At 50.2% G+C, this 25,648-nt stretch overlaps 1 protein-coding gene across 1 annotated transcript in view; it reads left to right on the forward strand.

Annotated features, from left to right (window-relative positions):
- Window positions 1-13,195: 13,195 nt before the first annotated feature.
- LOC138570288 (zinc finger protein 665-like) overlaps window positions 13,196-25,648 on the forward strand; it is a 309,081-nt gene continuing 296,628 nt past the window's right edge. Inside the window, exon 1 of the mRNA XM_069649060.1 lies at window positions 13,196-13,282. The gene's annotated coding sequence lies outside the window, so the exon portion shown is untranslated. The remainder of the gene's footprint in view (window positions 13,283-25,648) is intronic.

Consider the following 25,648-nt stretch of genomic DNA (forward strand, 5'->3'; position numbering starts at 1 on the left):
TGGAGGGTGCCCCTGGATGCTGGGGGGTGGGGGTGCTGGGAGACATGAGTGGGGGCCTGGTGGAGGGTGCCCTGCACTGCTGGGGGGTGGGGGTGATGGGAGACAGGAGTGGGGGCCTGGTGGAGGGTGCCCCTGCACTGCTGGGGCGTGGGGGTGGTGGGAGACATGAGTGGGGGCCTGGTGGAGGGTGCCCCTGCACTGCTGGGGGGTGGGGGTGTTGGCAGACATGAGTGGGGGCCTGGTGGAGGGTGCCCTGCACTGCTGGGGGGTGGGGGTGATGGGAGACAGGAGTGGGGGCCTGGTGGAGGGTGCCCCTGCACTGCTGGGAGGTGGGGGTGGTGGGAGACATGAGTGGGGGCCTGGTAGAGGGTGCCCCTGGATGCTGGGGGGTGGGGGTGGTGGGGGACATGAGTGGGGGCCTGGTGGAGGCTGCCCCTGCACTGCTAGGGGGTGGGGGTGCAGGGAGACATGAGTGGGGGGCTGGCAGAGGCTGCCCCTGGATGCTGAGGGGTGGGGGTGCAGGGATACATGAGTTGTACATGAGTGGGGGCCTGGTGGAGGGTGCCCTGCACCGCTGGGGGGTGGGGGTGGTGGTAGACATGAGTGGGGGCCTGGTGGAGGGTGCCCCTGCACTGCTGGGGGGTGGGGGTGGTGGGAGACATGAGTGGGGGCCTGGTGGAGGGTGCCCCTGCACTTCTTAGGGGTGGGGGTGATGGGAGACATGTGTGGGGGCCTGGTGGAGGGTGCCCTGCACTGCTGGGGGGTGGGGGTGGTGGGAGACATGAGTGGGGGCCTGGTGGAGGGTGCCCCTGGATGCTGGGGGGTGGGGTGGTGGGAGACATGAGTGGGGCCTGGTGGAGGCTGCCCCTGCACTGCTGGGGGGTGGGGGTGGTGGGAGACATGAGTGGGGGCCTGGTGGAGGGTGCCCCTGCACTGCTGGGGGGCGGGGGTGATGGGAGACATGTGTGGGGGCCTGGTGAAGGGTGCCCTGCACTGCTGGGGGGTGGGGGTGGTGGGAGACATGAGTGGGGGCCTGGTGGAGGGTGCCCCTGCATGCTGGGGGGTTGGGGTGGTGGGAGACATGAGTGGGGGCCTGGTGGAGGCTGCCCCTGCACTGCTGGGGGGTGGGGGTGGTGGGAGACATGAGTGGGGGCCTGGTGGAGGGTGCCCCTGCACTGCTGGGGAGTGGGGGTGATGGGAGACATGAGTGGGGGCCTGGTGGAGGGTGCCCCTGCACTGCTGGGGGGTGGGGGTGGTGGGAGACATGAGTGGGGGCCTGGTGGAGGCTGCCCCTGCGCTGCTGGGGTGTGGGGGTGGTGGGAGACATGAGTTGGACATGAGTGGGGGCCTGGTGTAGGGTGCCCCTGGGGGCTGGGGGTGCAGGGGGACATGCGTTGGTGGGCAGTAGTGCAAGGTGACATGTGGGTTGGCTGGGGGGCATGGGCATGGTGGATGGGCTGCCTGCGGGACATGGGCAGGGTAGGCCCCTGTGGTGTGGGCCGCCTGCAGGGGCCGTGGAGTTTGTAGAGGGAACACCTGGGAGGACCCACACGTGCAATTCACATGTGGTGCTCCCCGCGCACCCCTGGAATACACGTACCCTGATGGAATCGCGTGTGATACTTCCTGCGCACCCCTGAAATACACGTACCCTGCTGCTTTTGCGTGTGATACTTCCCGCGCACCCCTGGAATACACGTACCCTGCTGCCACGTACCCTGATGGAATCGCATGTGATACTTCCTGCGCACCCCTGAAATGCACGTACCCTGCTGTTTTTGCGTGTGATACTTCCCACGCACTCCTTGAATACACGTGCCCTGATGGAATCGCGTGTGTTTCTTCCCAAGCACCCCTGATGTACACGTACCCAGGACAATCGTGTGTGAACTTCCCGCGAACCACTGAAATACACGTTCCCCGCTTGGCATTTGCTGTTTGGCAGCCCTGTGAACTGGTCCAGGGTTAGCGCAGCCCTTTGTGATGACTTGTGAATTTTGAAGGCTTTTCCTTGCGCGAGGGCGTTCTTGGGGGCGTAACTGGCGCTGCTGCAGGGTCGCTGCACCATTCTGCGCCACGGCTGGTTTCGGAGGCTAAAATCCATGAATATGCTGTGCGATGAAAAGGATTTTTTCGCACGCGGCTGGTGCCGTATATCGCATGGGGACACTGTGCGCCAGCCGCGTGCGCCACTTTTGTGCGAATTTCTATGAATTACCCTCTTAGTTTGTTGAATGTCTTCGCTCTGGGTGGCATCATTTTGCCAAACATAGTGGGTCTCTGATGACATGCACCATTTTACAGAAAGTACATTTCCATTTTTTGTCATCTGTTTCCATGGGTCGAGTGCATTTCTCTTCGGTCCAGTGGGTAAACTAAGTTATTCTACCTGCAGGACAAGGTGAATTTTAAAAATTGTGCAAGGCCTGACTCATATCACCAATGTCTTGCTTCAGCACAAACAAAACTTCTGTATTGTTGCTCATTGGATGTCTTGGGTACAAATAACTGCTGGCGATATTAAACATATTAAAATGTCTGGTGACACATGTTTTATGTCATTAAAAATATGAGTACAACATTTCTAATAAAATAGGTTTGTCTGCTAACTTTAATTAGCAAACTCTGCTCACCAATTTTGAAAACTAATGTATGCCTTGCGCATGCACCATTCCAATGGTAGCACCAGCTATTGCGATGCTTACGCATTCTGACATAGATAACCAAGGCACAGATACCTCCATATCACAGGAGAGGGAGGAACGCAACTTGTGTTTCCACTGCTCCCTTCCACTCCAACCAGTGGCATCACTAGAAATCAGTATTAGGGGAGCAAACTGGGGGGCAAAAATAAAACATGGTACGGCAGGGATATGGCACGCCAAATAAGGGTGAACATGCCAAACTGTACAGAGACCCTCCAAAGTGGTGCCATTCTGTCTGGGTTACCACAGGGGTGTGGGAGGGGGTTTAGGCACCCTGGACCGAGTTGCCTTGCCAACTCCGGTTGCACTCTGGTGTGGTGGTGAGCCTCCCCGCTCACCACTTAGCGTGTGTTGATTGACAGCTAGGCTGAATGAATGGGGGTTTTCTGCATAAAAGCAGGGCTTTTGGGACTGGATCTTCATAAGTCGCCACAGGACCTAAGAATCCGACGAGGGTAACGCTGAGCTGACCTGCACGACGACACCTCCGGTGGAGCCCTGCGGAACTGACTCACCACTTCCCGATGACAGAGGAGATCTCCCTGCCGGAGAGTCTCTTCCCCTGACTGGTAGGAACAACCAGTCCCCTTTGCTTTTTCTTCGCCTCAGGACTCAGTGGTCAAATTGCCCATGCAGAGCACCTCAGCAACCGGATAGCCACTACCCCTGTACCGCGACCAAAAGGTGGTGCCTTGTGACGGAGCGCTCCGCGGCAGGTCTCTTCCCTGGTGGTGCACCAGACTTCACTTTTCACCAACGACGAGATCATCTCTACTCTTGGCAAAGACCCGACGTGCATCCACCACCAGGAACAACTGCCCCCGCCGGAGCTGCCCTCCACAAACAAGGTACCGTGTCCGCCTGGCTTCCCTTTCGATCGGATCGAGTGAGGTGTCTTAATCCTCTTCTTTCCGTTGGGTCGTCTCCAAGCTTTTTCTCACATATTGTTCTGAACTGGTTCAATCTTCCAATAACAATTTGCTACACAGGCTCGAACGCATTTCCACAAAGAGACTTTTTGGGACATATCGCCTTGCCTCTCTCCGAGTGGGCCTGGCCTCTGAACTTTATGATCTATTGTGGTTCTTGTCTTCTTGCCTTGCATTTTTCCCGTGAAGTATTGAACTGTGTTGATTTCGTAACCTGCTTATTTTCCCCTCCCGTCCTAACTGATATTAGAGTGCCATCTAGGTTGAGCCATACACCTCTGTCTGCAAATAAGTGATGCCGGTAGAACCTAGACTTGTCGAAATATTGTTAGGGGGATTGATTGTTTCTTCTTCGTAGAGTAATTGTGATTGAAGTGTTTGCCGTGATAGTGCCATAGTGTTTTCCATAGATGTTCCGTTATAAATAAATGCCTTAATATCTTTACACTGAGCCTCGTTGCGTGGTTGCTTGCTTGTCTTCCATTGTCCAAATGGCAAGTGGAAAGAATTGCCTATGTTGTATACTCCACATACTGCTTAACTCTTCTTGAGGGAAGTCTGACTGCTCAGCCACAGCTACCAAGTGAATCTGTGTGGTACAGACTGCTACCAAGTGGGTTCACCGCCAACGCCTGTAGTCCTAAATCTTTTGCAGTGGTCCCAGAGGGAACTGCACAGGTTTCCGCCTAACACTGGTGGCAGCGGTGGGATTTGTATCGAGTATACAGTTTAGAGTGCTTTTCGACACTGTAAGATAACTAACCACAAAACTTTGCACAAAAAGCAACTTTCAAAAAACATGTCTACGATGGAAACTTACAGTCAAGAGTCTTTGTCAGGTGAAAATACTGAGAGTTTGCGAGCTCTCTGTAGGCAAGCAAATCTTTCTGTAAGAGGCAAGAAGTTAGAACTAATAGAGAGATTGCTGGCGAACCAAAGTCTGGGTACTGGTTCAGAGGAACCAATCTTCCCAGCGAATGTAGACGACAGTAATGGTGTTGATCTGAATCGTAATTCTGATGATAGCGATGAAGAGGCTGATGAGGACGGAGAGGCTAACGAAACTGTCTCCCCCGCTCCTCTACCTGCCTTACCAGCTGTGCCTACGGGGCCCATACCAGGTCCCACAAGTAACCCTGCTTATTTTGAACTTGAAAAAATGAAGCTCGAACTAGAATACAAACAGTTCTTGGCTCAATCTGAACGAAACCAAGAACTCGAGTTCAGACAGATGAATGCCCAGGCTGAGCAGAAGCAAGCTGAGTTGAGACTCAGGGAAATAGAACTTAATCACGAATTAGAGATGAAAAAGTTGTCTATGGAAAATGCTTCTCTCTCCTCTGGTTCCTCTAGGGGCTCCAGTCCCAAAAGACCCCGGATGCCGAAGGAATTAGTGGGTATGTATGAACCAAGATTGGATGTGTTGGATTGGCTGAAACTGTTTGAATACAATCATGGGCTCCAGGACATCACCAGGAATGCGTTGCTTCCCTGGTTGTTCTCTAGGCTCCCTCCTGTTGCGACTGATGTGGTAATGGAGTTGGGGGAGGCGGATAAGACGGATTACGAAAGTGTGAAACTAGCTTTGATAGCTAGATTCGGGAAGACCCCTTCCCAGTATCTTAAGAGGTTTAGAGCCCTCAAAAAGCATGATGGTACCCCTTGGGCTACCTGGGTGAGTGAAGGGTTGAAAAACTTAGAGGGATGGATTAAGGGTTACAAAGTGAACACTTATGAGGGTATGAGAAATCTTTTTATGTTGGAGTCTATTTATGATGCCTGTTCTCCTGAGCTCAGACAGCACTTGGCTGATTCGAAGGAATTGGATGCCAGGGCACTAGCTAAGGCTGCTGACTTGGGGGTTGCCAACAGGGCTTCTCAGAAAAAGGACGAGGGAAAACAGCCTAAAAAAGACTCAAAAGAGAATTCGAATAACTCACATTCCAAAGAGGGCCCCAAGCAAAACCAGAAGGGTAAGCCACCGGGAAAACCACAGCAGAATAGTGTGTCTTCTGGTGCCAAACCGGAAGGAGGTCAGAACAAGCCACCATTCCAGAAAGCATTCGGTAAATGCTTTGTTTGTGGCTCGACTGACCACGTGAAAGGAGATCCCAGATGTAAGGGTAAACCTTCAGGGGTCCAGCTTGTCTCCTTAGCCTTCGCTCCAGAGGAGGCAGTCCAAATGGCAAGTGGAAACTTTCTACTGCTAGCTGACGAACCCATTGGAGTCTCAGCCAGCGTTTCTTTAGTATCTCTGGGGTTGTGGGAACAACAGAATTTAGATGTCTATAATTCTATCCCCGATAATACTAAAGAGTATTATAAGGACAGTGTCCAGGTGAATGGTCAGGAGACTCCTGCCATTCGGGATACTGGGGCCAGCATAACTGTGGTGGATAAATCGTTTTTTCAGGCTGAGGATGTTGCTAAGGCACCCAAACGCCTCACCAAGTTAGCTGGAGGGCCTGTGCAGATGCTTCCCCAATTACCAGTTCTCATCCAGTGTAACGACATGACTGTGAAGATACCTGTCAGCATACAGAGTGAGGTACCAGGACGCGTACTGTTGGGTAACGATTTGAAAACTCTCGGAGTTGTATCGCATACTCCCAGACCTCCTAGTAAACGGTTACAGGAGCTAACCAGACCCGCAAGAGAGAGGACCATGCGCGGTACTCTCCAGGAGATGATGAAGAAAGAAATCACTCCTGCTCCACTGGAATTGTTGGCCGCTGTCTCCAAGAAATCAGAAGCGAAGGGGAAACCTAAGACTTCTATCCCGAAACCAGCCGCCAGCATTTCAGTGCAGCCGACACGGACTTCCCCGCAGCTGTCCAACGTCACACCCGTAACTCCACCTCCAGCCGAGGCTGAGAGGGAGGTACAACCCTGCGTGGTAGAATTAGACTCTGAGGAAGAGCTAATGGAAGGCCAGGAACTCATTGGAGATCTGGATCCTGTTGACCATCCTGAACTGCAGTCTTTACTGGCAGAAGGTGGACCCAGCAGGGCAGACTTCAGTAAGGGACAGAGAGAATGTCCAACTCTGGAAGCTCTTCGCCATCAGGCAGAGGCTCAGGCTGAAGGGCAAGAGCCTGGGAAATACAGGTTGCACTGGGGAGATTGCCTCTTCTACAGTGAACCGACCGAGTCTGCACCTGGAGACTACAAACGACTTGTAGTACCCCAAGAGAACAGACCACAGTTCTTGCAGTTAGCCCACGAGATTCCTTTGGCTGGTCACTTGAGTTTCAAGAAGACTAAGGAAAGGCTCTCGCTCTACTTCTATTGGCCAAAGATGGGGGCCGAAGTAGAAAAACACTGCAGTAGCTGCCACACCTGCCAGATCTCTGGTAAGGTTGGATCCAAGAATGTGGCGCCGTTAGTGCCTCTCCCAGTTGTGGGAGTCCCATTTGAGAGTAGGGATTGACATCGTTGGTCCCCTTGATCCTCCAACCTCCTCAGGTAACAGGTTTATACTTGTTGTAGTAGACCATGCTACTAGGTATCCTGAGGCAATTCCTATGAGGACTGTTACAGCTCCGGCTGTGGCTAAGGCCCTCCTTGGTATTTTTACCAGGATCGGGTTTCCTAAGGAAGTAATCTCTGACAGGGGGTCAAACTTTATGTCCCACTACATGAAAGCCATGTGGAAAACCTGCGGAGTAACTTACAAGTTCTCAACGGCTTACCACCCACAAACCAATGGGTTGGTAGAACGGTTCAACCGAACCATGAAGAGCATGATAGCTGCTTTAGAGGAACCCCTTAAGCGTAAGTGGGACCTTCTATTGCCATGCCTTCTCTTTGCTTATAGAGAAGTCCCTCAGGAGGGAGTAGGTTACTATCCCTTCGAACTACTCTATGGTCATCCCGTCAGAGGTCCATTGGCCCTGATTAAGGAGGGGTTGGAGAGTGCTCCTTCCCCCAAGCCAGTCAGAGTGACTGACTACGTGATAGGTCTCCGGAGAAGAATGTCGCACATGATGACGGAAGCAAGCAATAACTTGAAAGCTGGACAAGCATTGTTCAAGCACTGGCACGATCAAAAGGCTAACATGGTTGAGTTCGCTCAAGACCAGCTCGTTCTCGTTATGATCCCAACAAGGCAGAGGGCCTTGCAAGATAAGTGGATGGGACCCTACCGAGTAGTGGGTAAACTCGGAGAGGTTAACTATCTGGTGGACTTGGGCAACACCAAGGAGGCTCCGACAGTCTTTCACACCAACCGACTTAATGCGTATGTCTCGCGACCTGCTGTAGGAGCGTTGCTTCTAGCATCATCCGAGGAAGAAGAAGAGAGTGAAGCTCTTCCGGATCTCCTCAGAGGCTTACCTTTAGATGAAAAAATTGAAGGAGTGAATCTCTCCTCCAATCTGACACCCGAGCAACAAGAAGAGTGCAAATCTATGTTGAATCAGTTTGCCTCTCTGTTCTCGCTTTCGCCAGGCTTGACCCCTTGGGGCCAGCACGACATACTCACTGGTGACTGTCTGCCGGTCAAAAGCAGAGGATACCGCATGTCAGAAAACGTACGAACCCACATCAAAGGTGAGGTCAGCAAGATGCTCGATCTCGGGGTAATAGAGCCCTCTACTAGTCCATGGTCTAGCCCAGTTGTGTTAGTACCAAAGGCCGGATCTAAAGAACTTAGATTCTGCGTGGATTATAGAGCTCTTAATGCAGTCACCAAGACTGATGCCCACCCTTTGACAAGAACAGATGAGTTGGTGGATAAACTTGGCGCCGCCAAGTTCCTCAGCACATTTGACTTGACGTCAGGCTATTGGCAAATAGCCCTGACAGACCATGCCAAGGAGAAAACTGCATTTTCTACCCCCGTTGGCTTATACCAGTTTAAGGTAATGCCTTTCGGACTGAAGAATGCACCTGCTACGTTTCAACGGATCGTAAACCAGGTTCTGAATGGGATGGAGGACTTCTGCATGGCATACTTGGATGACATCGCAGTGTTCAGCAATTCCTGGGCAGCACATGTAACCCACCTGAGAGATGTTTTGCAGGCTCTTGGACGAGCCAATCTGACCATAAAGGCGAGTAAATGCCAAATTGGACAGAGTAAGGTAGTCTATCTTGGGCATGAGGTAGGCGGTGGAGAAATAAGGCCTTTGCTCAGTAAGATTGAAGCTGTGCAAAATTGGACAACACCGACTACTCAAACCCAGGTGAGAGCCTTCCTAGGCCTCACTGGGTATTACAGGAATTTCATAGAGAACTATGGGACCATAGCTTCTCCACTGAATGTCATCTCCTCGCCCAAATTCCCTAAAAAGGTTACATGGAACGAGGAGTGCAATCAGGCTTTTGAAAACCTGAAAAAGGCTCTTTGCCAAGCCCCAGTACTCAGAGCTCCTGATTACCGCCAACACGTCATTGTGCAGACAGACGCTTCCAATGTAGGGATAGGTGCCGTACTCAGTCAACTGGATGGGAAAGGTAGGAAGCACCCCGTTTGCTTCATCAGCCACAAGCTGAAGGAACCTGAAACAAGGTGGGCAACAATCGGAAGAGAGTGCTTTGCTATCGTGTGGGCTCTGAAGAAGTTTAGGCCGTACTTGTATGGTTCTACTTTTGTTATTCAGACTGACCACCAACCCTTGAGTTGGTTAATGCAAATGAAACGGGAAAACCCAAAACTATTGAGATGGTCGATCTGCCTGCAAGGGTTTGATTTCACCATTGAGCACAGGTCAGGGTGTCACCACCAAAATGCGATGGTCTCTCTAGGATGTATGTCATCGACTAGAGGTATGAGATTCATCCAGGAGTGGATTAAATCCTCCTGTCCCTTAGTCTGGGGCGAGTGTTAGGGAGAATTCTCTGTTTAGGCTGAATTTCCTAACCTAGTGAGTCCCCCAGCAGCTTTGCTGGATTTCAGGAGTTTGTTTTTTCCATCCTGCCAAGAGTGAGGCTCATTTTCTCCCACTCTTGGACATGTATGTGTGTAATTCCTTTGAAATGTCAATGTGTTCGATGGGCTATGGGGTCTTTTACTCCCTAGGGTCTCATATGTTTTTCTATGTGTGTTACACCGCACCCTACGTGCCGTAACACGGGGGCGCCCTAGCGGGTCCCCCACCATAGACTCCATACCAGGGGACTTACTACTGTCTCCCCGGGCATGTAATTCACCATTGGCTTTACTAGACCTACATTTACTAACAGAACTAGTACCAACCATCTTATTGTGGACGTACTTGTAGGGGTAATTCGATTACTCCTAGATCTGTTACTCGAGGGGGCACTGTCCCGTCCCCCCTCGTCGAGTTTTGGCTGGTGGCAGTGGAAACTACTTGTTATGTTCGACCCCGAACATAACCCTATGGGATTCGTCCCATTGTTGGAGATTGGCTCTTTTTCTCGTTAATCTCTAACGTACCACCGATATACTTATCTTAAATAAGTTTATCGAGTGGTATTGTCTGCCAGAACTCGGTTTGAAAAATGGCGTCTGTGTTCGTCTCTGTGACTCCTAAACCAAAGGTCGAGCCCTTTGTTCCACTTTTGGCGGGCTCTGTACAGAGACCCTCCAAAGTGGTGCCATTTTGTCTGGGTTACCACAGGGGTGTGGGAGGGGGTTTAGGCACCCTGGACCGAGTTGCCTTGCCAACTCCGGTCGCACTCTGGAGTGATTGGCCCAGGTGGTGAGCCTTCCCGCTCACCACTTAGCATGTGTTGATTGACAGCTAGGCTGAATGAATGGGGGACTTCTGCATAAAAGCAGGGCTTTTGGGACTGGATCTTCAGAAGTCACCACAGGACCTAAGAATCCGACGAGGGTAACGCTGAGCCGACCTGCAATGACGACACCTCCGGTGGAGCCCTGCTGAGCCGACTCACCACTTCCCGACGACAGAGGAGATCTCCCTGCCGGAGAGTCTCTTCCCCTGACTGGTGGGAACAACCAGTCCCCTTTGCTTTTTATTCGCCTCAGGACGCAGTGGTCGAATTGCCCGTGCAGAGCACCTCGGCAACCGGATAGCCACTACCCCTGTACCGCGACCAAACGGTGGTGCCTTGTGACGGAGCACTCCGCGGCTCGTCTCTTCCCTGGTGGTGCACCGGACTTCACTTTCCTTCGACGACGAGATCATCTCTACTCTTGGCAAAGACCCGACGTGCATCCACCACCAGGAACAACTGCCCCCGCCGGAGCTGCCCTCCACAACAAGGTACCGTGTCCGCCTGGCTTCCCTTTCGTTCGGTTCGAGTGAGGTGTCTTAATCCTCTCCGTTCCGCTGGGTCGCCTCCAAGCTTTGCTCATTCTTTGTTCTGAACTGGTTCAATCTGCCGATAACAATTTGCTATAAAGACTTGAAAGCATCTCCACTAGAGACTTTTCGGGACATCGCGCCTTGCCTCTCTCCGAGTGGGCCTGGCCTCTGAACTTTATGATCTATTGCGATTCTTGCCTTCCTGCCTTGCATTTTATCCGCGTAGGATTGAACTGTGTTGATGTCATAACCGGCCTATCGTTTTCTCTCCCTTCCTAACTAATATTCGAGTGTCATCTAGGTTGAGGTATACACCTCTGTCTGAAAATAAGTGGTACCAGTAGAAACTAGAGTTGGCGATATTTTGCTAGGGGGATTGATCGTTATCTACTTCGTAGAGTAATTGTGTTTGATTTGTTTGCCGTGATTTGCTTTAGTGTTTTCCCAAGATGTTGTGTTATAAATAAATACCTTTATATCTTTACACCGAAGCCTTGTTGCGTGTTTGATTGTCTTACTGAGAAGAATTTGCCTATGTTGTATACTCCACATACTGCCTAACTCTTCTTGATTGAAGTCTGACTGCTCAGCCACAGCTACCAAGTGAATCTGTGTGGTACAGACTGCTACCAAGTGGGTTTACTGCCAAACACCTGTAGTCCTAAATCTTTTGCAGTGGTCCCAGAGGGAACTGCACAGGTTTCCGCCTAACACTCTATAGTCCTGTGTCTCCTTGCACTTACCCAGAGCCGCGCTGCCCTGGCAGCACTTACTCAGAGCAATGCTGCCCTGTTTTCCCTTTCCCTCTCCATGGCACTTCCCCCACCCCCTTACCCTTGCCCTTCTCATTGTCGCACTGGCACAATCTAAATGACACAAGGCCTAGTAAGATTGTTTGTTTTGTCCTCCATCTGTCTTCCCTCCCTTGTCGAGCCTAGAAACACTTGTGTACAGGTGCTTTATAAATTACTTATCATATCACATAATTTAGAGGGTACTCACTCCAGGGGCACGTTAGGAAGGCATACAATCCAACATTCGGAAGCACTACATTTTATATATGGGTCCCCATCGAGATCCCTATAAAATCAACCTTGATCTCTGTATCATTTAGTTAGCTAAGAAGTCAGGATGTGGCCCATCTCCTGATATTATGAGCCCCCCCTCCACCCCATCCAGCTGGCCTGTGGGGTGCAGGGTGATGGTTTCCATGAAGACTGTCTCTGATTTGGGGTGAGTGAGGGTTATACTCTTAGCCATATCTCTCTATCGTTTGCGTCTCCAAGGTGAGTGAAAACATCAGAGATTGTATGGGCGTATATAGAGGGCTTGGCGGGTGAGGAAAATGATTTCAGGGCAGGTGAAACCCGCCGAAAGCGAATTCAGAACATACATGGCAACATTCCAACGCACCTGAGAGGGAGATTTCCACAGGGAAATTGGGAGACGTGCATTTTCCCATAGGAATGCATTGGGGCTACGGTTATTTTAGGCAGGAGATCGTGAAAATGGCAATATTTTTCAATGAAAAATCAGGAGTCTCCCGACTACATCGGAAGGGTTCGGAATTATGCTTACCCCAAACAGGGCTGGAAAAAAGGGGTTACATCACCTTGGCTTTGCCACAATGGGATTAGAAACAATGAGATGTCTTGTACAGATGTGTCTCGCGCTCTCTGATGGTTACCATGCAGCATTTTCTTGCTCGAATGTGTTTTAGGCATTGACCGACACTGACCGCATACATGTTTCTCTATTGTGGTTTGTTATATGGGTTAAATTAATGCACCCTTTCATTTACAAGAAAAAGTTTTTTTTCAGAAAATGTTATAAAGGATGAGGACAGCTACTTAATAAAAACTGTACCTCCTCGCACTCATCAGTTTACGCATGTGTATTATTTTCCTCCTGCATGTACACCTACCCTTGCTTAAATAACGCCGCCGAAGGGTAGCCATCACACTACGTTGATTTGCAACAAAATTGGTTGCAAATAGTTTGACTTCAACAGCCAGGACACCCCCTCTTAATATAAGTAATTGGTTCGACATTAGGGGAAAAAGAGAGCCCCATGTCTGCTGGATGATTTATTCCTGAGTTCCTTCCCCTTTCTCTAATGAAGGTGTTGTTCAGGGGATGTGAGGACGTTAGTCCCCACCCCCCACATTTGCCCTTGTGTTACTCCCCATTCCCCAGCATTCCCCTGGTGTTACTCCTCATCACTCTAGCCTTTGCCCTGGTGTTACTCCCCATCCCTACAGCCTTCGCCCTGCTGTTACTCTTCATTCCTCACATTGATCCCAGTTACTCCCCATTTCTAGCCTCTTCCATTGCACCCGTTTTAGCTGCTTCATTCCCATCTCTGCTGCCAGGAGAGCAGGACCTGCAAAGGGCTGAGCAAGATCCCACTCAGGTAGGACCCCCTGTGATCTGAGAGACCCCACCCCCCAGGGAGATCTGCCTGGTGGGGGCGTGGCCTCTGTGTGTGCAAGATCCCACACAGGTAGGTCCCCCTGTGATCTGAGCGACCCCCCAGGGAGATCTGCCTGGCGGGGGCGTGGCCTCTGTGTATGCAAGATCCCACTCAGGTAGGATCCCCTGTGATCTGAGAAACCCCCCAGGGGGATCAGCCTGGTGGGGGCATGGCCTCTATGTATGTAAGATCCCACTCAGGTAGGATCCCCTGTGATCTGAGAGACCACCCAGGGAGATCGGCCTGGCAGGGGTGTGGCTTCATTGAATGCAAGATCCCACTCAGGTAGGACCCCCTGTGATCTGAGAGACCCCCAGGGAGATCTGCCTGGCGGGGCGTGGCCTCTGTGTATGCAAGATCCCACTCATGTAGGACCCCCTGTGATCTGGGAGACCCCCCAGGGAGATCTGCCTGGCGGGGGCATGGCCTCTGTGTATGCAAGATCCCACTCATGTAGGATCCCTTGTGATCTGAGAGACCCCCAGGGAGATCTGCCTGGTGGGGGTGTGGCTTCTGTGTATGCAAGACCCCACTCAGGTAGTATCCCCTGTGATATGAGAGACTCCCCCAGGGAGATATGCCTGGTGGGGGTGTGGCATCTGTGCATGCAAGATCCCATTCCGGTAGGATCCCCTGTGATCTGAGAGACCCCCCAGAGAGATCTGCCTCGTGGGGGCGTGGCCTCTGTGTATGCAAGATCCCACTCAGGTAGGATCCCCTGTGATCTGAGAGACACACCCCCAGGGAGATCTGCCTGGCGGGGGCATGACCTCTGTGTATGCAAGATCCCACTCATGTAGGACCCCCTGTGATCTGAGAGACTCCCCAGGGAGATCTGCCTGGTTGGGGCGTGGCCTCTGTGTATGCAAGATCCCACTCAGGTAGGACCCACTGTGATCTTAGAGACCCCCCAGGGAGATCTGCCTGGGGGCGTGGCCTCTGTGTATGCAAGATCCCACTCAGGTAGGATCCTCTGTGATCTGAGAGACACACCCCCAGGGAGATCTGCCTGGCGGGGGAATGGCCTCTGTGTATGCAAGATCCCACTCATGTAGGACCCCCTGTGATCTGAGAGACCCCCCAGGGAGATCTGCCTGGTGGGGGCGTGGCTTCTGTGTATGCAAAACCCAACTCAGGTAGGATCCCCTGTGATCTGAGAGACCCCCTAGGGAGATCTGCCTGGTGGGGGTGTGGCATCTGTGTATGCAAGATCCCATTCCGGTAGGATCCCCTGTGATCTGAGAGACCCTCTCAGGGAGATCTGCCTGGCAGGGGCGTGGCCTCTATGTATGCAAGATTCCACTCAAGTAGGGGTGGGATGTAGAGAGGGGCATTAGAACAGGAGGAAGTCTGCAGGATTGTATACACTGTAGGGGTGGGGATGTAGAGAGAGGAATTAGAAAAGGAGGAAGTCTGCAGGATTGTAAGGATTGTATACACTGTAGGGGTGGGGATGTAGAGAGGGGAATTAGAACAGGAGGAATTCTACAGGATTGTATACACTGTAGGGGTGGGGATGTAGAGAGGGGAATTAGAACAGGGGTACGACTGCAGGATTGGATACACTGCAGGGGGGGTGTAGAGAGGGGAATTAGAACAGGAGGACGTCTGTAGGATTGTATACACTGTAAGGGTGGGGGTGTGGAGAGGGGAATTAGAACAGGAGGAAGTCTGCAGGATTGTATGCTCTGTAGGGGTGGGGATGTAGAGAGGGGAATTAGAACGGGGGAAGTCTGCAGGATTGTGTATACTGTAGGGGTGGGGATGTAGAGAGGGGAATTAAAACAGGAGGAAATCTGCAGTATGGTATATACTGTAGGGATGGGGATGTAGAGAGGGGAATTAGAACAGGAGGAAGTCTGCAGGATTGTATGCACTGTAGGGGTAGGGATGTAGAGAGGGGAATTAGAAAAGGAGGAAGACTGCAGTATTGTATACACTGTAGGGGTGGGGATGTAGAGAGGGGAATTAGAACAGGAGGACGTCTGCAGGATTGTATACACTGTAGGGGTGGGGATGTAGAGAGGGGAATTAGGACAGGAGGATGTCTGCAGGATTGTATACACTGTAGGGGTGGGGATGTAGAGAGGGGAATTAGAACAGGAGTACGACTGCAGGATTGGATACACTGCAGGGGGGTGTAGAGAGGGGAATTAGAACAGGAAGAAGTCTGTGGGATTGTATATACTGTAGGGGCGGGGATGTAGAGAGGGGACGTAGAACAGGAGGAAGTCTGCAGGATTGTATACACTGTAGGGGTGGGATGTAGAGAGGGGAATTAGAACACGGGGAAGTCTGCAGGATTGTATACACTGTAGGGGTGGGATGTAGAAAGGGGAATTAGAACAGGAGGAAGTCTGCAGGATTGTATACACTGTAGGGGTGGGATGTAGAAAGGGGAATTAGAACAGGAGGAAGTCTGCAGGATTATAAGGATTCTATACACTGTAGGGGTGGGGATATAGAGAGGGGAATTAGAACAGGAGGAAGTCTACAGGATTGTATACACGGTAGGGGGGATGTAGAGAGGGGAATTAGAACAGGAGGAAGTCTACAGGATTGTATACACTGTAGGGGGGATGTAGAGACGGGAATTAGAACAGGAGTATGACTGCAGGATTGGATACACTGCAGGGGGGGTGTAGAGAGGGGAATTAGAACAGGAAGAAGACTGTGGGATTGTATACACTGTAGGGGTTGGGATGTAGAGAGGGGAATTAAAACAGGAGGAAGTCTGCAGGATTGTATATACTGTAGGAGTGGGGATGTAGAGTGGGGAATAAGAGCAGGAGGAAGTCTGCAGGATTGTATACACTGTAGGGGTGGGATGTAGAGAGGGGAATTAGAACAGGAGGAAGTCTGCAGGATTATATATACTGTAGGGGCGGGGATGTAGAGAGGGGAATTAGAACAGGAGGAAGTCTGCAGGATTGTATATACTGTAGGGGTGGGGATGTAGAGAGGAGAATTAGAACAGGAGGAAGTCTACAGGATTGTATACACTGTAGGGGTGGGGATGTAGAGAGGACAATTAGAACAGGAGGAAGTCTGCAGGATTTTATGGACTGTAGAGGTATGGATATAGAGAGGGAAATTAGAACAGGGGGAAGTCTGCAGGATTGTGTATACTGTAGGGGTGGGGATGTAAGAGAGGAATTAGAACAGGAGGATGTATGCAGGATTGTATGCACTGTAGGGGTGGGGATGTAGAGAGGGAAATTAGAAAAGGAGGACGTCTGCAGGATTGCATATACTGTAGGGGTGGGGATGTAGAGAGGGGAATTAGAACAGGAGGAAGTCTGCAGGATTATAAGGATTCTATACACTGTAGGGGTGGGGATGTAGAGAGGGGAATTAGAACAGGAGGAAGTGTACAGGATTGTATATACTGTAGGGGTGGGGATGTAGAGAGGGGAATTAGAACAGGAGTATGGCTGCAGGATTGGATACACTGCAGGGGGGGTGTAGAGAGGGGAATTAGAACAGGAAGAAGTCTGTGGGATTGTATACACTGTAGGGGTGGGGATGTAGAGAGGGGAATTAAAACAGGAGGAAGTCTGCTGGATTGTATATACTGTAGGAGTGGGGATGTAGAGAGGCGAATTAGAACAGGAGGATGTATGCAGGATTGTATGCACTGTAGGAGTGGGGATGTAGAGAGGGGAATAAGAACAGGAGGAAGTCTACAGGATTGTATACACTATAGGGGTGGGGATGTAGAGAGGGGAATTAGAACAGGAGGAAGTCTGCAGGACTGTATACACTGTACGGGTGGGGATGTAGAGAACGGAATTAGAACAGGAGCAAGTCTGCAGGATTGCATATACTGTAGGGGTGGGGATGTAGAGAGGGAAGTTAGAACAGGAGGACGTCTGCAGGATTGTATACACTCTAGGGGTGGGGATGTAGAGAGGGTAATTAGAACAGGAGGCCATCTGCAGGATTGTATACACTTTTATGGTGGGGATGTAGAGAGGGGAATTAGAACAGGAGGAAGTCTGCAGGATTTTAAGGATTGTATACAATGTAGGGGTGGGGATGTAGAGAGAGGAATTACAACAGGAGGAAGTCTGCAGGATTGTATATACTGTGGAGGTGGGGATGTTGAGAGGGGAATTAGAACAGGAGGACATCTGCAGGATTGTATACACTGTAGGGGTGGGGATGTAGAGAGGGGAGTTAGAACGGGAGGAAGTCTGCAGGATTGTATACACTGTAGGGGTGGGGATGTAGAGAGGGGAATTAGAACAGGAGGAAGTCTGCAGGATTGTATACACTGTAGGGGTGGGATGTAGAGAGGGGAATTAGAACAGGAGGAAGTCTGCAGGATTGTATATACTGTAGGGGCGGGGATGTAGAGAGGGGAATTAGAACAGGAGGAAGTCTACAGGATTGTATACACTGCAGGGGGGTGTAGAGAGGGGAATTAGAACAGGTAGAAGTCTGCAGGATTGTATATACTGTAGGAGTGGGGATGTAGAGAGGGGAATTAGAACAGGAGGATGTATGCAGGCTTGTATACACTGTAGGGGTGGGGATGTAGAGAGAGGAATTAGAACTGGAGGAAGTCTGCAGGATTGTATGCACTGTAGGAGTGGGGATGTAGAGAGGGGAATAAGAACAGGAGGACATCTACAGGATTGTATACACTGTAGGGTTTGGGAATTAGAACAGAAGGAAGTCTGTAGGTGTGTATACACAGTAGAGGTATGGATGTAGAGAGGGGAATTAGAACAGGAGGAAGTCTGCAGGATTGTATATACTGTAGTGGTGGGGATGTAGAGAGGGGAATTAGAACAGGAGGACGTCTGCAGGATTGGATACACTGCAGGGGGGTGGAGAGGGGAATTAGAACAGGAAGAAGTCTGCAGGACTGTATACACTGTACGGGTGGGGATGTAGAGAACGGAATTAGAACAGGAGCAAGTCTGCAGGATTGCATATACTGTAGGGGTGGGGTTGTAGAGAGGGAAGTTAGAAAAGGAGGACATCTGCAGGATTGTATACACTGTAGGGGTGGGGATGTAGAGAGGGGAATTAGAACAGGAGGCCGTCTGCAGGATTGTATACACTTTTATGGTGGGGATGTAGAGAGGGGAATTAGAACAGGAGGAAGTCTGCAGGATTTTAAGGATTGTATACAATGTAGGGGTGGGGATGTAGAGAGAGGAATTAGAACAGGAGGAAGTCTGCAGGATTGTATATACTGTAGAGGTGGGGATGTTGAGAGGGGAATTAGAACAGGAGGACATCTGCAGGATTGTATACACTGTAGGGGTGGGGATGTAGAGAGGGGAGTTAGAACAGGAGGAAGTCTGCAGGATTGTATACACTGTAGGGGTGGGGATGTAGAGAGGGGAATTAGAACTGGAGGAAGTCTGCAGGATTGTATGCACTGTAGGGGTGGGGATGTAGAGAGGGGAATTAGAACAGGAGGAAGTCTGCAGGATTGTATATACTGTAAATGTGGGGATGTTGAGAGGGGAATTAGAACAGGAGGACATCTACAGGATTGTATACACTGTAGGGGTGGGGATGTAGAGAGGGGAATTAGAAAAGGAGGAAATCTGCAGGATTGTATACATTGTAGGGGTGGGGATGTAGAGAGGAGAATTAGAACAGGAGGAAGTCTGCAGGATTGTATACAATGTAGGGGTGGGGATGTAGAGAGGTTCATTAGAACAGGAGGAAGTCTGCAGGATTGTATACGATGTAGGGGTGGGGATGTAGAGAGGGGAATTAAAACAGGAGGAAATCTGCAATATTGTATATACTGTAGGGGTGGGGATGTAGAGAGGGGAATTATAACAGGAGGAAGTCTGCAGGATTGTATACACTGTTGGGGTGGGGATGTAGAGAGGGGAATTAGAACAGGAGTACGACTGCAGGATTGTATATACTGTAGAGAGGGCAATTAGAACAGGAGGAAGTCTGCAGGATTGTATGCACCGTAGGAGTGGGGATGGAGAGGGGAATTAGAACGGGGGAAGTCTGCAGGATTGTGTATACTGTAGGGGTGGGGATGTAGAGAGGAGAATTAGAACAGGAGGATATATGCAGGCTTGTATACACTGTAGGGTTGGGGATGTAGAGAGGGGAATTAGAACAGAACGAAGTCTGTAGGTGTGTATACACAGTAGAGGTATGGATGTAGAGAGGGGAATTAGAACAGGAGGAAGTCTGCAGGACTGTATACACTGTACGGGTGGGGATGTAGAGAACGGAATTAGAACAGGAGGAAGTCTGCAGGATTGCATATACTGTAGGGGTGGGGATGTAGAGAGGGGAGTTAGAACAGGAGGACGTCTGCAGGATTGTATACACTGTAGGGGTGGGATGTAGAGAGGGGAATTAGAACAGGAGGAAGTCTGCAGGATTGTATATACTGTAGGGGCGGGGATGTAGAGAGGGGAATTAGAACAGGAGGAAGTCTGCAGGATTGTATACACTGTAGGGGTGGGGATACAGAGAGGGGAATTAGAACAGGAGGAAGTCTGCAGGATTGTATACACTATAGGGGTGGGGATATAGAGAGGGGAATTAGAAAAGGAGGACGTCTGCAGGATTGTATACACTGTAGGGGTGGGGATGTAGAGAGGGGAGTTAGAACAGGAGGAAGTCTGCAGGATTGTATACACTGTAGGGGTGGGATGTAGAGAGGCGAATTAGAACAGGAGGAAGTCTGCAGGATTGTATATACTGTAGGGGTGGGGATGTAGAGAGGGGAATTAGAACAGGAGGAAGTCTGCAGGATTGTATACACTGTAGGGGTGGGGATATAGAGAGGGGAATTAGAACAGGAGTACGACTGCAGGATTGTATATACTGTAGAGAGGGCAATTAGAACAGGAGGAAGTCTGCAGGATTGTATGCACCGTAGGAGTGGGGATGGAGAGGGGAATTAGAACGGGGGAAGTCTGCAGGATTGTGTATACTGTAGGGGTGGGGATGTAGAGAGGAGAATTAGAACAGGAGGATATATGCAGGCTTGTATACACTGTAGGGTTGGGGATGTAGACAGGGGAATTAGAACAGAACGAAGTCTGTAGGTGTGTATACACAGTAGAGGTATGGATGTAGAGAGGGGAATTAGAACAGGAGGAAGTCTGCAGGACTGTATACACTGTACGGGTGGGGATGTAGAGAACGGAATTAGAACAGGAGGAAGTCTGCAGGATTGCATATACTGTAGGGGTGGGGATGTAGAGAGGGGAGTTAGAACAGGAGGACGTCTGCAGGATTGTATACACTGTAGGGGTGGGATGTAGAGAGGGGAATTAGAACAGGAGGAAGTCTGCAGGATTGTATATACTGTAGGGGCGGGGATGTAGAGAGGGGAATTAGAACAGGAGGAAGTCTGCAGGATTGTATACACTGTAGGGGTGGGGATATAGAGAGGGGAATTAGAACAGGAGGAAGTCTGCAGGATTGTATACACTAGGGGTGGGGATATAGAGAGGGGAATTAGAAAAGGAGGACGTCTGCAGGATTGTATACACTGTAGGGGTGGGGATGTAGAGAGGGGAGTTAGAACAGGAGGAAGTCTGCAGGATTGTATACACTGTAGGGGTGGGGATGAAGAGAGGGGAGTTAGAACAGGAGGACGTCTGTAGGATTGTATACACTGTACGGATGGGGATGTAGAGAACGGAATTAGAACAGGAGGAAGTCTGCAGGATTGCATATACTGTAGGGGTTGGGAAGGAGAGAGGGGAGTTAGAACAGGAGGAAGTCTGCAGGATTGTATACACTGTAGGGGTGGGATGTAGAGAGGGGAATTAGAACAGGAGGAAGTCTGCAGGATTGTATGCACTGTAGGGGTGGGGATATAGAGAGGGGAATTAGAACAGGAGGAAGTCTGCAGGATTGTACACACTGTAGGGGTGGGGATATAGAGAGGGGAATTAGAAAAGGAGGACGTCTGCAGGATTGTATACACTGTAGGGGTGGGGATGTAGAGAGGGGAGTTAGAACAGGAGGAAGTCTGCAGGATTGTATACACTGTAGGGGTGGGATGTAGAGAGGGGAATTAGAACAGGAGGAAGTCTGCAGGATTGTATATACTGTAGGGGTGGGGATGTAGAGAGGGGAATTAGAACAGGAGGAAGTCTGCAGGATTGTATACACTGTAGGGGTGGGGATATAGAGAGGGGAATTAGAACAGGAGGAAGTGTGCAGGATTGTATACACTGTAGGGGTGGGATGCAGAGAGGGTAATTACAACAGGAGGAAGTCTGCAGGATTACAAGGATTGGATACACTGTAGGGGTGGGGATGTAGAGAGGGGAATTAGAACAGGAGGAAGTCTACAGGATTGTATACACTGTAGGGGTGGGGATATAGAGAGGGGAATTAGAAAAGAAGGACGTCTCAGGATTGTATACACTGTAGGGGTGGGGATGTAGAGAGGGGAGTTAGAACAGGAGGAAGTCTGCAGGATTGTATACACTGTAGGGGTGGGATGTAGAGAGGGGAATTAGAACAGGAGGAAGTCTGCAGGATTGTATATACTGTAGGGGCGGGGATGTAGAGAGGGGAATTAGAACAGGAGGAAGTCTGCAGGATTGTATACACTGTAGGGGTGGGGATATAGAGAGAGGAATTAGAACAGGAGGAAGTCTGCAGGATTGTATACACTGTAGGGGTGGGGATATAGAGAGGGGAATTAGAAAAGGAGTAAGTCTGCAGGATTGTATACACTGTAGGGGTGAGATGTAGAGAGGGTAATTACAACAGGAGGAAGTCTGCAGGATTACAAGGATTGGATACACTGTAGGGGTGGGGATGTAGAGAGGGGAATTAGAACAGGAGGAAGTCTACAGGATTGTATACACTGTAGGGGTGTGGATGTAGGGAGGGGAATTAGAACAGGAGTACGACTGCAGGATTGGATACACTGCAGGGGGGGTGTAGAGAGGGGAATTAGAACAGGAAGAAGTCTGTGGGATTGTATACACTGTAGAGAGGGCAATTAGAACAGGAGGAAGTCTGCAGGATTGTATATACTGTAGGGGTGGGGGTGTAGAGAGGGGAATTAGAACAGGAGGAAGTCTGCAGGATTGTATACACTGTAGGGGTGGGGATGTAGAGAGGGGAATTAGAACAGGAGGAAGTCTGCAGGATTGTATACACTGCAGGGGTAGGGATGTAGAGAGGGGAATTAGAACAGGAGGAAGTCTGCAGGATTGTATACACTGTAGGGGTGGGGATGTAGAAAGGAGAATTAGAACAGGAGGAAGTCTGCAGGATTGTATACACTGTAGGGGTGGGGATGTAGAGAGGGGAATTAGAACAGGAGGAAGTCTGCAGGATTGTATACACTGTAGGGGTGGGGATGTAGAGAGGGGAATTAAAAAGTAGGAAGTCTGCAGGATTGTATACACTGTAGGGGTGGGGATGTAGAGAGGGGAATTAGAACAGGAGGAAGTCTGCAGGATTGTATATAATGTAGGGGGGATGTAGAGATGGAAATTAGAACAGGAGGAAGTCTGCAGGATTGTATACACTGTAGGGGTGGGGATGTAGATAGGGGAATTAGAACAGGAGTGAGTCTGCAGGATTGTGTACACTGTAGGGGTGGGGGTGTAGAGAGGGGAATTAGAACAGGAGGAAGTCTGCAGGATTGTATACTATGTAGGGGTGGGGGTGTAGAGAGGGGAATTAGAACAAGAGGACGGCTGCAGGATTGTATACACTGTAGGGGTGGGAATGTAGAGAGGGGAATTAAAACAGGAGGAAGTCTGCAGTATTGTATACACTGTAGGGGTGGGATGTAGAGAGGGGAATTAGAACAGGAGGAAGTCTGCAGGATTGTATACACTGTAGGGGTGGGGATGTAGAGATGGGAATGAGAACAGGAGGAAGTCTGCAGGATTGTATATAATGTAGGGGGGATGTAGAGAGGGGAATTAGAACAGGAAGAAGTCTGCAGGATTGTATACTCTGCAGGGGTGGGGATGTAGAATGGGGAATTAGAACAGAAGGAAGTCTGCAGGATTGTATACACTGCAGGGGTGGGGATGTAGAGAGGGGAATTAGATCAGGAGGAAGTCTGCGGGATTGTATACTATGTAGGGGTGGGGATGTAGAGAGGGGAATTAGACCAGGAGGACGTCTGTAGGATTGTATACACTGTAGGGGTGGGGATGTAGAGAGGGGAATTAGAACAGGAGGAAGTCTGCAGGATTGTATACACTGCAGGGGTGGGGATGTAGAGAGGGGAATTAGAACAGGAGGAAGTCTGCAGGATTGTATACACTGCAGGGGTGGGGATGTAGATAGGGGAATTAGAACAGGAGGAAGTCTGCAGGATTGTATATAATGTAGGGGGGATGTAGAGAGGGGAATTAGACCAGGAGGACGTCTGTAGGATTGTATACACTGTAGGGGTGGGGATGTAGAGAGGGGAATTAGAACAGGAGGAAGTCTGCAGGATTGTATACACTGCAGGGGTGGGGATGTAGAGAGGGGAATTAGAACAGGAGGAAGTCTGCAGGATTGTATACACTGCAGGGGTGGGGATGTAGAGAGGGGAATTAGAACAGGAGGAAGTCTGCAGGATTGTATAAACTGCAGGGGTGGGGATGTAGAGAGGGGGATTAGAACAGGAGGAAGTCTGCAGGATTGTATTCACTGCAGGGGTGGGGATGTAGAGAGGGGAATTAGAACAGGAGGAAGTGTGCAGGATTGTATTCACTGCAGGGGTGGGGATGTAGAGAGGGGAATTAGAACAGGAGGAAGTCTGCAGGATTGTATATACTGTAGGGGTGGGGATGTAGAGACGGAATTTAGAACAGAAGGAAGTCTGCAGAACTGTATACACTGTACGGGTGGGGAATTTAGAGAGGGGAATTAGAACAGGAGGATGTCTGCGGGATTCTATACACTCTATTGGTGAGGATGTAGATAGGGGAATTAGAACAGGAGGAAATCTGCAGGATTGTATACACTGCAGGGGTGGGGATGTAGAGAGGGGAATTAGAACAGGAGGAAGTCTGCAGGATTGTATACACTCTAGGGGTGAGGATGTAGATAGGGGAATTAGAACAGGAGGAAATCTGCAGGATTGTATACACTGTAGGGGTGGGGATGTAGATAGGGGAATTAGAACAGGAGGAAGTCTGCAGGATTGTATTCACTGTAGGGGTGGGGGTGTAGAGAAGTTTATTAGAACAGGAGGACGTCTGGGGGATGGTATACACTGTGGGGTGGGGATATAGAGAGGGGAATTAGACCAGGAGGACGTCTGTAGGATTGTATAAACTGTAGGGGTGGGGATGTAGAGTGGGGAATTAAAACAGGAGGAAGTCTGCAGGATTGTATACACTCTAGGGGTGGGATGTAGAGAGGGGAATTAGAACAGGAGGAAGTCTGCAGGATTGTATATACTGTAGGGGCGGGGATGTAGAGAGGGGAATTAGAACAGGAGGAAGTCTGCAGGATTGTATACACTGTAGGGGTGGGGATATAGAGAGAGGAATTAGAACAGGAGGAAGTCTGCAGGATTGTATACACTGTAGGGGTGGGGATATAGAGAGGGGAATTAGAAAAGGAGTAAGTCTGCAGGATTGTATACACTGTAGGGGTGAGATGTAGAGAGGGTAATTACAACAGGACTAAGTCTGCAGGATTACAAGGATTGGATACACTGTAGGGGTGGGGATGTAGAGAGGGGAATTAGAACAGGAGGAAGTCTACAGGATTGTATACACTGTAGGGGTGTGGATGTAGGGAGGGGAATTAGAACAGGAGTACGACTGCAGGATTGGATACACTGCAGGGGGGGTGTAGAGAGGGGAATTAGAACAGGAAGAAGTCTGTGGGATTGTATACACTGTAGAGAGGGCAATTAGAACAGGAGGAAGTCTGCAGGATTGTATATACTGTAGGGGTGGGGGTGTAGAGAGGGGAATTAGAACAGGAGGAAGTCTGCAGGATTGTATACACTGTAGGGGTGGGGATGTAGAGAGGGGAATTAGAACAGGAGGAAGTCTGCAGGATTGTATACACTGCAGGGGTAGGGATGTAGAGAGGGGAATTAGAACAGGAGGAAGTCTGCAGGATTGTATACACTGTAGGGGTGGGGATGTAGAAAGGAGAATTAGAACAGGAGGAAGTCTGCAGGATTGTATACACTGTAGGGGTGGGGATGTAGAGAGGGGAATTAGAACAGGAGGAAGTCTGCAGGATTGTATACACTGTAGGGGTGGGGATGTAGAGAGGGGAATTAAAAAAGTAGGAAGTCTGCAGGATTGTATACACTGTAGGGGTGGGGATGTAGAGAGGGGAATTAGAACAGGAGGAAGT

The sequence above is a fragment of the Ambystoma mexicanum genome, chromosome 2q, assembly GCF_040938575.1.
Source record: "Ambystoma mexicanum isolate Mex_15411 chromosome 2q, UKY_AmexF1_1, whole genome shotgun sequence".
Classification (NCBI taxonomy): domain Eukaryota; kingdom Metazoa; phylum Chordata; class Amphibia; order Caudata; family Ambystomatidae; genus Ambystoma; species Ambystoma mexicanum.